Below are 12,153 nucleotides of genomic sequence, written 5' to 3' on the forward strand. Positions count from 1 at the left end.
GGGTTGGGATGCGGGATGCAGGAGGGTTTCGGGGTGCAGGTTCCAGGGTGGCAGCAGCACACAGCGAGGCTACGACAGGCTCCCTGCCTGCCCTGGCCCCGCGCTGCTCCCAGAAGTCTCTGCAGCCCCTGGGGGAGGTGGGGGCAGAGGGCTCCGTGCTCTGCCCTCGCCTGCAGGTACCTCCCCGAAGCTCCCATTGGTCGTGGTTTCCCATTCCCGGCCAATGGGAGCTGCAGGAGGTGGTGCCTACAGGCGAGGGCAACGCTTAGAGCCCTCTGCCACACCTCCTCCCTCCAGGGGCCATAGGGACATGGTGCCAATACCACGGGCCAGATCCAAAGCCCTGACAGGCTGGATTCAGCTCGCGGGCCGTAGTTTGCCTACCCCTGAGCTAGAGACTGGTACAAAAGATGGACAGTGAATTCTCCACTGCTGTGCACCTCATGCAGTCATTTACTTGGTAATACAGCACTGTTAGATCAAAATAGTGGCAATGTTTTACACCCTCTTTGCATAGCTGTAAATGACATGGAATTGCCAGGCAGGATCAAGGGAGAGCACCCTGATAGAAACCTCAGCACTGGAGCCCTGCATGAGGCTATTTTTTTAATCCCACTCTCATCCCACCCCGTAATACCCACTCCCACTTCCACCTGCTCCCGCATTGTTTCGTGCAGTTTTATCCCACTCCCACCTGCAAAAACTTTAGATCCTGAAAATTCCTCAACAGACAGATTCCCCCATGCTCTTAAAATAACCAAAAACAAACAAAACAAAACAAAAACATGGTCAGTTAATATTAGGGCTGTCAATTAATCGCAGTTAGCTCATGCAATTAACTCAAAAAAATTAATTGCAATTAATCACACTTATAACAATAGAATACCAATTGAAATGTATTAAATATTTTTTTATGTTTTTCTATGTTTTCAATATTGATTTCAATTACAACACAGAATACAAAGTGTACAATGCTCACTTTATGTTATTATTTTTGCTTACAAATATATGCACTGTAAAAATGATAAAAAAAATAGTATTTTTCAGTTTACCTAATACAAGTACTGAAGTGCAATCTCTTTATTGTGGATAGGGGTCAGGGCAGTCAGGGAGCCGGGGGGGGGGAGGGTTGGATAGGGTGTGAGGGTCCTGGGGGGGCGGTCAGGGGACAAGGAGCGAGGGGGGGGGGTTGGATGGGTTAGGGGTTCTGAGGGGGGCAGTCGGGGTGGGAAGTGGGAGGGGGCAGATAGGGGGCAGGGACCAGGCTGTTTGAGGAGGCACAGCCTTCCCTACTCGGTCCTCCATGCAGTTTTGCAACCCTAGTGTGGCCCTCAGGTCAAAAAGTTTGCCCATCCTTGGCTTACACAGAGACTTGAAGAAGAGCTCTGTTTAAGCTCAAAACCTCCTCTCTCTCTCTCACCAACAGAAGTTAGTCCAATAAAAGATATTATCTCACCCAATTCCAAAATGGGCAGTTCTGAATAACTATAAAGCATAAAATATCCAATGGTGTGCAGCATGAAATGTAGCTGAATGGTATCAGAAATTTAATACAATGCATAGTAGTAATTAGGAAGCACATTACAATGTATCAATCATCAAATGCAAGTTCTGCTCTCAACTTGCAAAATGTTTTCTCCTCCCCAGCATCTTAGATTGCTTTATGCAACATTTTGGTCCAGTGATTCTCTTATGTTATCCGGCCACTCTTCAAAGACGTCCACATTGTCCAAGGGATGATTATTTTTACAAATTACAGTCATTGCCTTCTTGCCTTGATACTGTTAAGGGAGTGAATTCATTTTCACAGTCTAGCTTGCATTTCAAAGGAAGGTGAGTTTGGAGCATGACAAATACACATCAAGTTCCCCAACACCGACTTTTGGGTAATCTCTTGCCATATTTTATAACCTGGTTGGCAGCTATATTTTGTGTTTCTTGACAGCAGCAAAATGCTCCAAATCATGAGCTTCAGTTCCAGCAAGTATTTTTGTTCTTTAAAAGCCAAAATTAGCTTTAGTAAAATATTTCACTGTTATGCGTGGTAAAGGAATACAAACTCGATTAAGATAGCTGAATTTCCTGGTCAAAAATTGCTAAGGATAGATTGTTGGGTGTGGCTTCATCCCAAGTACTCCATTTTTTCTGTGAACCATTGTGTATCAATTGTAATTCTTGTAAAATAATACAGCCCTGGATTTTTATCTCCCTTTGGGATAAATATTGTACCTCTGCAGTGGAGCAGAATCTATTTGGGAAAACAGATAAAATACCACATGAACTATTAACATAGGCATTTTGAAAGTGCTTAAGAATATACAGAAAATTAATATTAATTTTGGAGGGAATACTTGCAGAATTTTTTCAAGTAGTCATAAGAAGGTACTTTGGAAACTACAAGACAAGCCCACCCACAATAATCAACATTGAAAGACTTTTGATGAGTAATGGATCTGACTCCTGTAAAGTAGATAATGGCCCTAAAAACTGTTTTAACAGATTGAGTCAAGAAACAGGACAGAAAATAACAGAATCTCCTTCCTTATACTCAGAGTCCATAGAGGAAGGCAATTAACATTTACTGTGATACCCTGAATACAGCATTTAACTTGGGCATTGGGAAGTCCTGCCATTGTCAAGTAAGGAGCAGGGAAGCAGTGAATTTATTTCCCAGTGATCAGAATGTGATAAATCAAGATCCACAAGAGGCTTCAATGGCCATTGAAATGGTCTCCTAGAGAAGCAAAGAAGCTGGGGCAATAAGCAGATATTCTAAAGTGAGATTGCTTAGAGCATGTAAGCTAATAAACAAATACCAAACAAGCATCTCTTCAGTATAAAGTAAAACTCTTTTACACTCCCACAGCCCCTTTTTCTTCAGGACAGCATTTATCAAAGCTACGTTACTACTAAACACAGCATTCTGTATTTTTTGTCTCCCATGCACAGTACAATACAATTAAAATTTTATATTGTGTCATTCGTATGACCAAGCACAGTTGTTACAACAATAAAATCTTTATTCAAAGGTCTTGTCTACCCAGAAGAAATCCACCAGCACAGCTATTCTGGAATAACTATTCCAGCATGATTTAGCTATTCCTGAATAACTCTCCTGCATGGACACACTATTCTGGAATAAAAATGATTTTACTTTTTTCAGCAGAATAGAATGTCCACATGGGGAGCTATTCCGGAATAGCTATTGCAGAATACCTTAGTCCACAGAAGCTATGCCGGTAACTTTCCCCATGTAGATGAGACCCAAGAGTGTGAAAGTAGACATGAATGTGAGGCCAGGGTAGACAATAATTAACTCCAGGGCAGGGTGCTTGCTGACAGCTCCCCAGTTGTACACTGTGGGGAAAAATGGGATCTGAGCTGAATTTTTGAGATGGGGTGTGAATGAAGAGAGGGTAGTCTGTTTTCGGTAGCTGTTCTGGCATCAGCAAAAAGATCAGCTTCCCACAGAGTGATCAGAGGGAGAGGGTGAGAAATAACACCCAGGGCTGTTTTTGGAGGGAACGTATATTTACTATAGAATAGTTATATTTAGTACTTGTATTACTTTACATCCATAGATCTAAATGTGTCTTACATTTTTATCCCCATTATACAGATTAGGAAATATAAGTACAGAAAAGTGAAGATTTAATTTTTCAAAAGCACCCCTAACTTTGGGAGTCACCACATTGAGTGCCCAGTTTCACACTCCCAGCAGTCAGGGAGAACCAGAAACGAGCTGCTTAACAGAAATAGACAAAACACAAAACTTGGCAGTAATAGGGGACTTCAACTACCCAGACATCTGTTGGAAAAGCAATATGGCAAAACACAAAATTTCCATTAAGTTCTTAGAATGTATTGGGGACAACTTTTTGTTTCAGAAAGTGGAGGAAGAAACCAAAGGGGGGGGGGACGGCATTTTAGGCTTGATTCTGACCAACAGAAAGGAATTGGTAGCAAATCTGAGGGTGGAAGGCAATTTGGGTGCACGTGATCATGAGACGATAGATTACATGAGTCTAAGGAAAGGAAGGAGAGAGAGCAGTGGAATAAGGACATTGGACTTCAAAAAAGAAGACTCCAACCAACTCGGAGAACTGATAGGCAAGGTCTCATGGGAAGATAATCTAAAGGAGAGAGGAATTCAGGAGAGCTGGCAGGTTTTCAAGGAGACAGTATTAAAGGGCACAACTCCAAACTATCCTGATGCAAAGGAGAGCTAGGAAAAAAATAGTAGGAGGCCAAGGTGGCTTCATGAAGAGCTCTTTAATGACATGCGCGCCTCAGCGCTTTCCTGACTCTGGGCCACAGTGATAAGGAGTAGGAGAAAATAATCCTCTCTCATGTGCCGGTGTTGACACTAGTAATAGCACCTGTTATGCAAACCAGGAAGTTATTCTTGTGTTTTAAGTGATGTGCTCAGCACAAAGTCAAAAGTTCGAAAGGCTTTTGAGAAGGATCCCAGTGATGTCATGTAAAATCTTGATATTTCTGCGTTCTCTTTATTACAATCACATCTTCTACCTAAACCGATACTGAGGAAACACATTATTTTGCATTCCAAGCTGAATAACTGGAAGGGGGGAAAAGCAAGTTTGGGAACTTGCTCTTCTCAGAAAAATGATTTTAAACTGAAATATTATTTGATATTTTTTGTAGATACTTTTATAGTAGCTCCATGTTGATATACAAAAAATACCTTACCACTCTACATTTAGATCTCTGGATAAGCCGGAAATGTTCTTGCTTGCTTTTTTCTTCTTCTTTTCAGTAGCAGTTTCAAATATATTAAGGTTAGTTTTAAATCTGATTTTTGGATCTGAAAATTTCCAACATTCAGGGTGTTGGGGAGGGGTTTGTTTTGATTTAGACCTACCTGTACCATAAATATTTTCATATAAGCTTTTGGAGTAGGTTACTGTAATATAAATAATCAGGTGTGACCATGTTGCTTGTCCACCCACCCCCCATAAAAAAATTAAAAGAACAGAGCAGGGAGAGATATTTTATAAAGACACTGAATTAGATGAGAGTTAATAACATTAAAGGCCACTTTTTCAAAAGAGATCTGGACTAAAATTTCCAGTGCTCAGTATGCACAATCTGGGCCAGGCTCACAAAAGTGCTCAGTCAACACCCAGAAGCTCTCATTGTGACATGCATTATGCTAAACACTTTTGTAAATCTGGCCCTTACTGTGGATGCTAAGCTTTCTTGAAAATCGTGGCCCGTTTGTGTTGTGGTTGTGGTGTTCCTTCAAACTTCATAGATCCACCCTTGGGAGCATTGAGATGCAGGGAGGTGTCCATCGTCCAGTGTCTCACGTAATTGACCATTCAGATAGTTAAATCTGAATGATCCTGGCTCCTTTTTAAACACTTTTATTTTTTGTAATTTGGTGGAGTTTTCTTTCTTTTTTCCCCTTGTGCATGTTAAATATTTATAATCAGAATTAAGTGTGGGAGGTGTTGATTTATATTATGGATATTTTTACCGCAGCCCAATTTTAAGTGACAGCAATGAGCCACTATAACAAAATCAGGTACAAGATCTGATCTCCTGAGTTACAAAGAAAGAAAATGAAGAATTTGTACCGATTAAGTAAACCACCAGAGGCAGCATACATAACCCAATGAACGTTATCGATTCATATACAAATGACAAGGAAAATCTAATTTGAAATGTTTTATAAGGGCTAGAGATTTCAAACAATGTGTGTTCCCTAAACACTAGCACATTCTAGCAGCATGCAGAAAATTATGAAAGTGAGACCCAATTTGCTGATCGTTTTGCTGCTTCAAGCAAAGAAAAGTGGGGGAAAATTGTCCAGATTCTGGCTCACTCTATAATTAATATTCCAGTTACAGTGTTTCTTTTGGGAGTGGTGCTAGAGTGGCTTTATATGAAAAATGAACAAACATGTAGAGTTCTAACATCTAGGTCTATTGTGGCAGTCTATTGATTCAGCTCAAATTTGTCCCTATGCTAAACTGAAGATAATGCTAGTGCTGTTTTTCCAACTTGGGGCCAGTTGCTGCCCAGATTATACCACAATCACATTGAAATTCATGAGGTAAAGAATTTGGCCCTTCCTTGAGGAGAGTGCTTTGATTTTAACACAGTGTTTTGTTTTCTTCTTTTTTAGAGATCGTCTTGCGATAGGGAGGGGGTCTTTTAAATCAAGTGCAACAAAAGTGTCAGGAATGATAAGTTTTGTATGGGGAAATGTGTCAGCCCCTGATATGCTGCTGATAACTAGAACTGTATTTTATGGAGCAGAAAATTGCTCCACACCCAACTTCTTCAATTCCCTTCCAAGCTGCTTTTTTCTTAATTTGACAAGCTAATCTGAATGCATGAACTGCATGAAACTGTAAGGAAATTAGCATTCAATAATTGAGAATTTGGTATGCATGGCAAACCTGATGGAGTAAAGCAAGAAAAGAAAGCAGCACAGGACTGTTTAATGAACAAAACATTTCCTCAAACTGGGGTGAACTTAGTGATGTTTGGGATGTGATGAAGGGGGCCTTGTAAGATCTTAGAAATAGGTCTCCCACATGGGATGAAAATTGTGTCTTGAAGACAATGTAGAGTGAGTGAAGTTAAAGGTTGTCATTTACAAGTATCGTCACTGAATACATATGATTATGAGTCCATAAAGCATTTATATTGAAAGTTAGCCTCTAGCCAGATGAGTTAGACTTTTATTGAGATTTATGCATTGATGAACTGCAGATAAATTAAGCAGTCCTTCTAATACATAATATCATTGTGTAGCTTTTAGTGGCAGCTGGACGTTATGAAATCATTGTAGAATTGCTGTGGAATCCACAGGACACAAATGTGTGGAGAAAAGCCAACTTACCAAATTATAGTTTATGTATACCTCATAGCTGGTCCATACAGAATTATTTTCTCGAGAAACACCCTGGCATTTTCCTACAGCCTTAGCTTTTTACATCCCTACATATTTCACTCCATAATGTTTCTTTCCTTCCTCACACCTTCTTCTTCTGCAGTCCCTTCAGGTTCTTCTGCTCACTGATAATCCCCAATGCCCAGCTGCTAAGAATGGATATCTAAGCCTGCTTTCACTGTTTTGTTAACGTGTCAGTTTATAGTTGTTATTCTCATCTAAATTATTTAGTGGATATGTTCAGGAATCCTGCACCAGAACAGAAACCTTTCCATTCCTTCCTGGTACAGTGTCACTGAACAAGCTTTTACATATGTTATCAGCTCCTTCCTGTTGAGGCTACTTTCCCCAAAGCTCTAAGTCTGCTCAATATTGAAGAAGGTTCTTAAGAAATGTGGTGTTGAGTCCCAAAACCCTGCTATACTTGATTTTGAGTTTGTCTCCAAACAACTGGCCAAAAGGACGAATGATGTTCCCCCTTCTCTGGAATCCTACTCTTGTCAGGATCTTGCTTTTAAGAATGATTTACTGGGAAAGTATAACAATAAACAGGAACAGAGCGAGAGACCCAGCCAAGCCCCACTACTAACATTTCTTGGATAAACACGTCTTGCTCCAAGAGATTATTTTTATTTTCATTCTCCTTTCCTTGCCATTTCTCTTAAAGAATTATAGGGATTTCCTAATAGCCATTGCTTAGAGCTGTTGCTGTGGCTTCAAAGTCTTAGATTATTGGAAAATAATTTTTCATTTTCCTTTCAGTCTAAGACTTTCTGTGCTGTCTAGTTCTGCAAGAAATCTGGACACAGACTATGGAAGTCACTGCCAGATGAAATAACAATGGCCACCAGCCTTTGCTACTTTCAGACCATTTCAAAATCCATTTCTTTGACTTTTCTTTCCCAACATAGGCCTCTCAAGCATAACAGGGTCCTCATTCCTGTTGTGTGTTCTGTAAAATAGGTAGGAGATTTTTAAAGACACAAAGGGTAATTAAACATTTAAATCCCGTTCACAGTAGGGGAGCTGAGTATCTAACTACCATTTGTGCCTTTGAAAATGTTTGTTTTTGCTGGCTGGGTTAGAAGAGAGATTATAACTCTTGTGTTTAGTTTTCATGGAAGATCTTCAGATACAATAGTATGAAACCCTAGATAAATAGCCCATTTTTTTACTAGAAACGCCTATGAAACATGATTCTTTTACATACCAGTAAGCTATTATTGCTCATTTATAATAATGGAACAAAACATTGAAAATGCCCAGTCTTTGATGAACCATTTGTATCAGGAGTTGAAACTTCCATGCCAGCATAAATCTTTGAAGTCTCAGTACAGTAGAGTTAATTCCTTAATTCCTGCATTGTTTGCTTATCTTGGTACTGCTAAAGCCATAACAGTGAATGTGGCCTTGTTCTATTAAGCTGGCATGTGCCACTGGCTGAAATAGTCATTTGCTGGCAGAACTACAGCATGATCAGTTGGCACAGCAGTTTCCACCATCACGTTTTCTTATGCTTGTTTTTGTACATGGATAGCTTGTATCACACCAAAGCTTGGATTCAGGCATATTCCTATACAACAGGCACCTTGAGAATCTCAGGTGAAATGTGCTATTTAAATGCTATAATGTGGTGTATAAAGATGCTACAGAATATAATGTAATTACAATTAATGTAACAAACTCAGCCCAGAGGTCTCGTGGTAATTCTGTTCATTGTCACTATCTGCAAATGGTTAGATCTAGTTATATCATAGGAAGAGTGCAACTGATCCCTGACCGGATGTCTGGTATCACTCAGCCATGACCCCTGCTCCAGCAGACTGAAGAGTAGCAGTATCAGGCTTTGAAATGATTGCTGCCCCATACTTCCCAGGCAGAATGATGGTGACTAATAAGGAGTTTTTATGTCGGTGGATGACATTCAGGGTTTTGACAGGAAGAATGTCGGGGGGAATATAATTTAAATGCAAATAAGAAGTCTGCTTATAAGTAAGCACTACTGGGCTGCAAAAATTCTCCCGATCAATTGCTGGCCAAATTTATAACCAAAGCATTTCTAATTAATTGAATTCCTTATTGTAATCCCAGCACAAATCTGTATTGTGAAAGACAGGAAACTAACTAGCTAGTTTGGTAGTCCTCATTTTCTTACCATTAATTTTACAGTGTTCATATTCAGCAATTCGCATGACAGTTTGGCTAGTGTTTTAGTGTGTACGTTACATTCTGACTAGATGGCCTGAAATAAAACAATTGACTGTCTGAATCTCATAGACCCAGCTATCTGTTTTAGCCATGGATAAGCTGGGTGGCCACTATTTTGCTAAGTTCTCTTCTGGAAGGACTAACACATTAAAGCTGTGCTTCTGAAAATGACTTGAGCATAACTGTAGACATGTTGACACGGTAGTGCCCTTATAAATACCTTGTTTAAGGTAGGGGGAATTAAGGAAGATGCTGCTTTTTGGTGTGAAAGTATTTTAAATGGCATCATGCAGTACTTCAGATCCATAATGATTAAGTAAAATATTCATCCTATCTAAGGTTCCCTGAAAAGTGTCTTTAGGTAAACTTGAAGTCTGTACAGCTGTACATAGAATAAAAATATTAGAGATGAAGACCTACTCAGTCATTTAATTCATTCCCCTCCCTCCACAACTGGAAAATTGTTCTCTGTAACATATATATTTTCTAATGGTTGCCCAGTCCAGTTTTGGATGTTCCAGGTGATGGGGACTCCAGTATTTCCCTTTGGAGGCAATTCCAGTTTCAGAGAATTAAGGGAACTTCTCTCAATATTTGTCCTACATTTTCCTTTCCTTAATTTCATCCCATTCCTTTACTCTACCCTTTTGTTCCCAACCCCGTAATAGCCTAGTTCTACTAAACTCTTCCAGTATAAGCATTATCATATAGCAACAAATAAACCATTTGCTTTTCACCTTCCAGATACCATAATGTATATTAATGTGTATTTCTAATGAGGAAACTGATGATCCCCAACTGTTCTATAATTCTTCAGAAATCTTGCTGAGTATTGACTATATCATTGGACTTTGCGCTCGTTTTAGGAAAAAGAGAGTGAGTTAGGTGGGAGGAAAAAACAAATACCTTTCTGAACTTAAAGGTGGCATCATCACAGCTCTCTGAGCAAAGTCAATCATAGGACATTTCAGCCCCTTTTGTTTCATTGCTCTCCTGGGTTGATTAATTCTTTGAGACTCTATAGCAGAGTTCCACATTGTTTTCCTTTGGCTCTGTTTTAATTATCCTCTGCAATTCATCTTCACAAAAACATCAGTATGAACATAGAGCTTCTAGAATTGTATGGATTCTTAACAAGAATAGGGACGAAAAGATTTCCTATTCCATCAGGCTGCCTAATAAACCTCTTAAACATTGGCAGTCATGAAGGATCATCATATTGTGTAGATTACAACTCTTCCCTCACAGTCCCATCCTCCCATTGACCTCTTAACAACTCCTCCTCCTTGTAGCTGAAATCTCTGCATTACCTTTTTGAGTGAGTTAGGACTTGAGAGGGTAACATATCGTTGCAACACCTGAATGTTTCTATAATTCCCCTTTTATTGGTGTAGGCATCACTCCTCATTGATATTGAGATAGCCACATTTTCTTTATTAGCTATTCCCGTTACACCATCAGCATAGTTTAGGATGGGTGTGAAAGGGATTAGACACTTCAATTTTGAAGGGACGTGTAGGCCTGCTTTATTGCAAGGAACAATTTTTTCTCCTTTAACTATCAATTCTTCCTGGTTTTCACTCTTTAAAGATGCGCCAGTGAAAAGGTTTCTAATCTAATCTCAGGAGTGGCCCTTCATGTGTGTTAATGGTGAAACAACTACAAAGGGAAGCTGAAAGGCCAGGATCCTTAACCAAGAAAGAGCTATGCATCCACTGATAATCTATAAAATCACTCAGGGCTTTTATTAGTAGCATATTACAAAATAAAAGTGTGAATGTAGTCCATGTAAAAATGAAGACCCTTATAGATAGCACTGGTTTGAAGCAGGCACAGTGTGAGCTGGCACTGGGCAAGATTTTTCACATAACTTTCCCAGTGCACCTCAGCTCTGATTTGCAACATTCCTCCTAATCTAGGCATCTTTAGAGCAAAATCCACCGGTTCTAATGGTTTGTACATTGGGTTTTTTAATCAAATGAAAACTCCTTGTTTTTGCACACTTGCCTGTTCCAGAAGTCAGGGTTTCTGGCTCCTACCCCTATTTATACACCACAGTACCTGCAGTAGTTTTTCTAATGACAAAAACTAAATCCTTATAATTTAACTCCTGAGCAGGCGTCTCGCTGGCTATTCCATCCTCTCCCTGTGGGTTTGCCTTTTAAGTAGGAAAAAGTTATGGTTAGGAAAATGTTAGGAAACTGATACTACCATATGTAGGTCCTTTCTTATAGGGACCATTTAAAAAATCTGGCTGTAAGGAGAAAACACTTGCCTTGCCTGCCTGCGAGTGAAAACCTTTGCTTTATTTTTGTCACAAGCACTAGCATTCATTCCTAGCAATCATAACATCCTCATTCCTCTCTGCTGCAAAAACCCAGGGTCTTCTCTCTGAAAAGCAGTCAATCTTTTTTACACTGCTCTGTCTTCAGTGATTCTAACTTTATAGCAGCCATTGACAGAATACTTGTTTTGTCTTTCACCTCTACTCCCTGGGACTTTCTTGTGGCAATTTACAGTGGAGGTTTCTGTAAGAGAGTTGAATTCTTTCCTTTCAGATTGGGCAGAATCTGTAAAATGGGGATAATTGGTACTTTTTTCTCTCTGTGTTTTAACTGTTAAGTTTGTGACCGCTCTGAGGCAGGGACTAACTCTTACAATGTGTATGCACAGGGTGTAGCACAACAGGGCCCCAGTATCCGTTTAGGCCACTTAGCACAGTTGTTATGCAAACAATAATAAATCAAATGACAAGTAGCAGTAGACTAGGAAATTTAATCATTGTGGGGGATGCTTTGGAGACTATTTTATGGGACAGAATATTTTCTGGAATGCACAGATTGGTTATGGGCAGCCAGCCTGGATTCCTATTCAAGAGGCCCCACTTAGCTGATCAGCAGCAGTTCTGTGGGGGCTGGCTTGGTGAAAGAATTGGGGAGTGAGGCTGCAGGGAGCCTGAGTGACTATGAACACTGACCTTCCTTGTTCTCTCCTTGCTGAGCTGCACCACACGTCTGCCA

At 39.9% G+C, this 12,153-nt stretch overlaps 1 protein-coding gene across 1 annotated transcript in view; it reads left to right on the forward strand.

Moving 5' to 3' along the window:
- The window catches only part of PLXDC2 (plexin domain containing 2), a 408,784-nt gene that overhangs the window by 332,236 nt on the left and 64,395 nt on the right, over positions 1–12,153 (forward strand). The window lies entirely within an intron of this gene.

This window comes from Eretmochelys imbricata, chromosome 2, assembly GCF_965152235.1.
Source record: "Eretmochelys imbricata isolate rEreImb1 chromosome 2, rEreImb1.hap1, whole genome shotgun sequence".
In the NCBI taxonomy this organism is placed as follows: domain Eukaryota; kingdom Metazoa; phylum Chordata; order Testudines; family Cheloniidae; genus Eretmochelys; species Eretmochelys imbricata.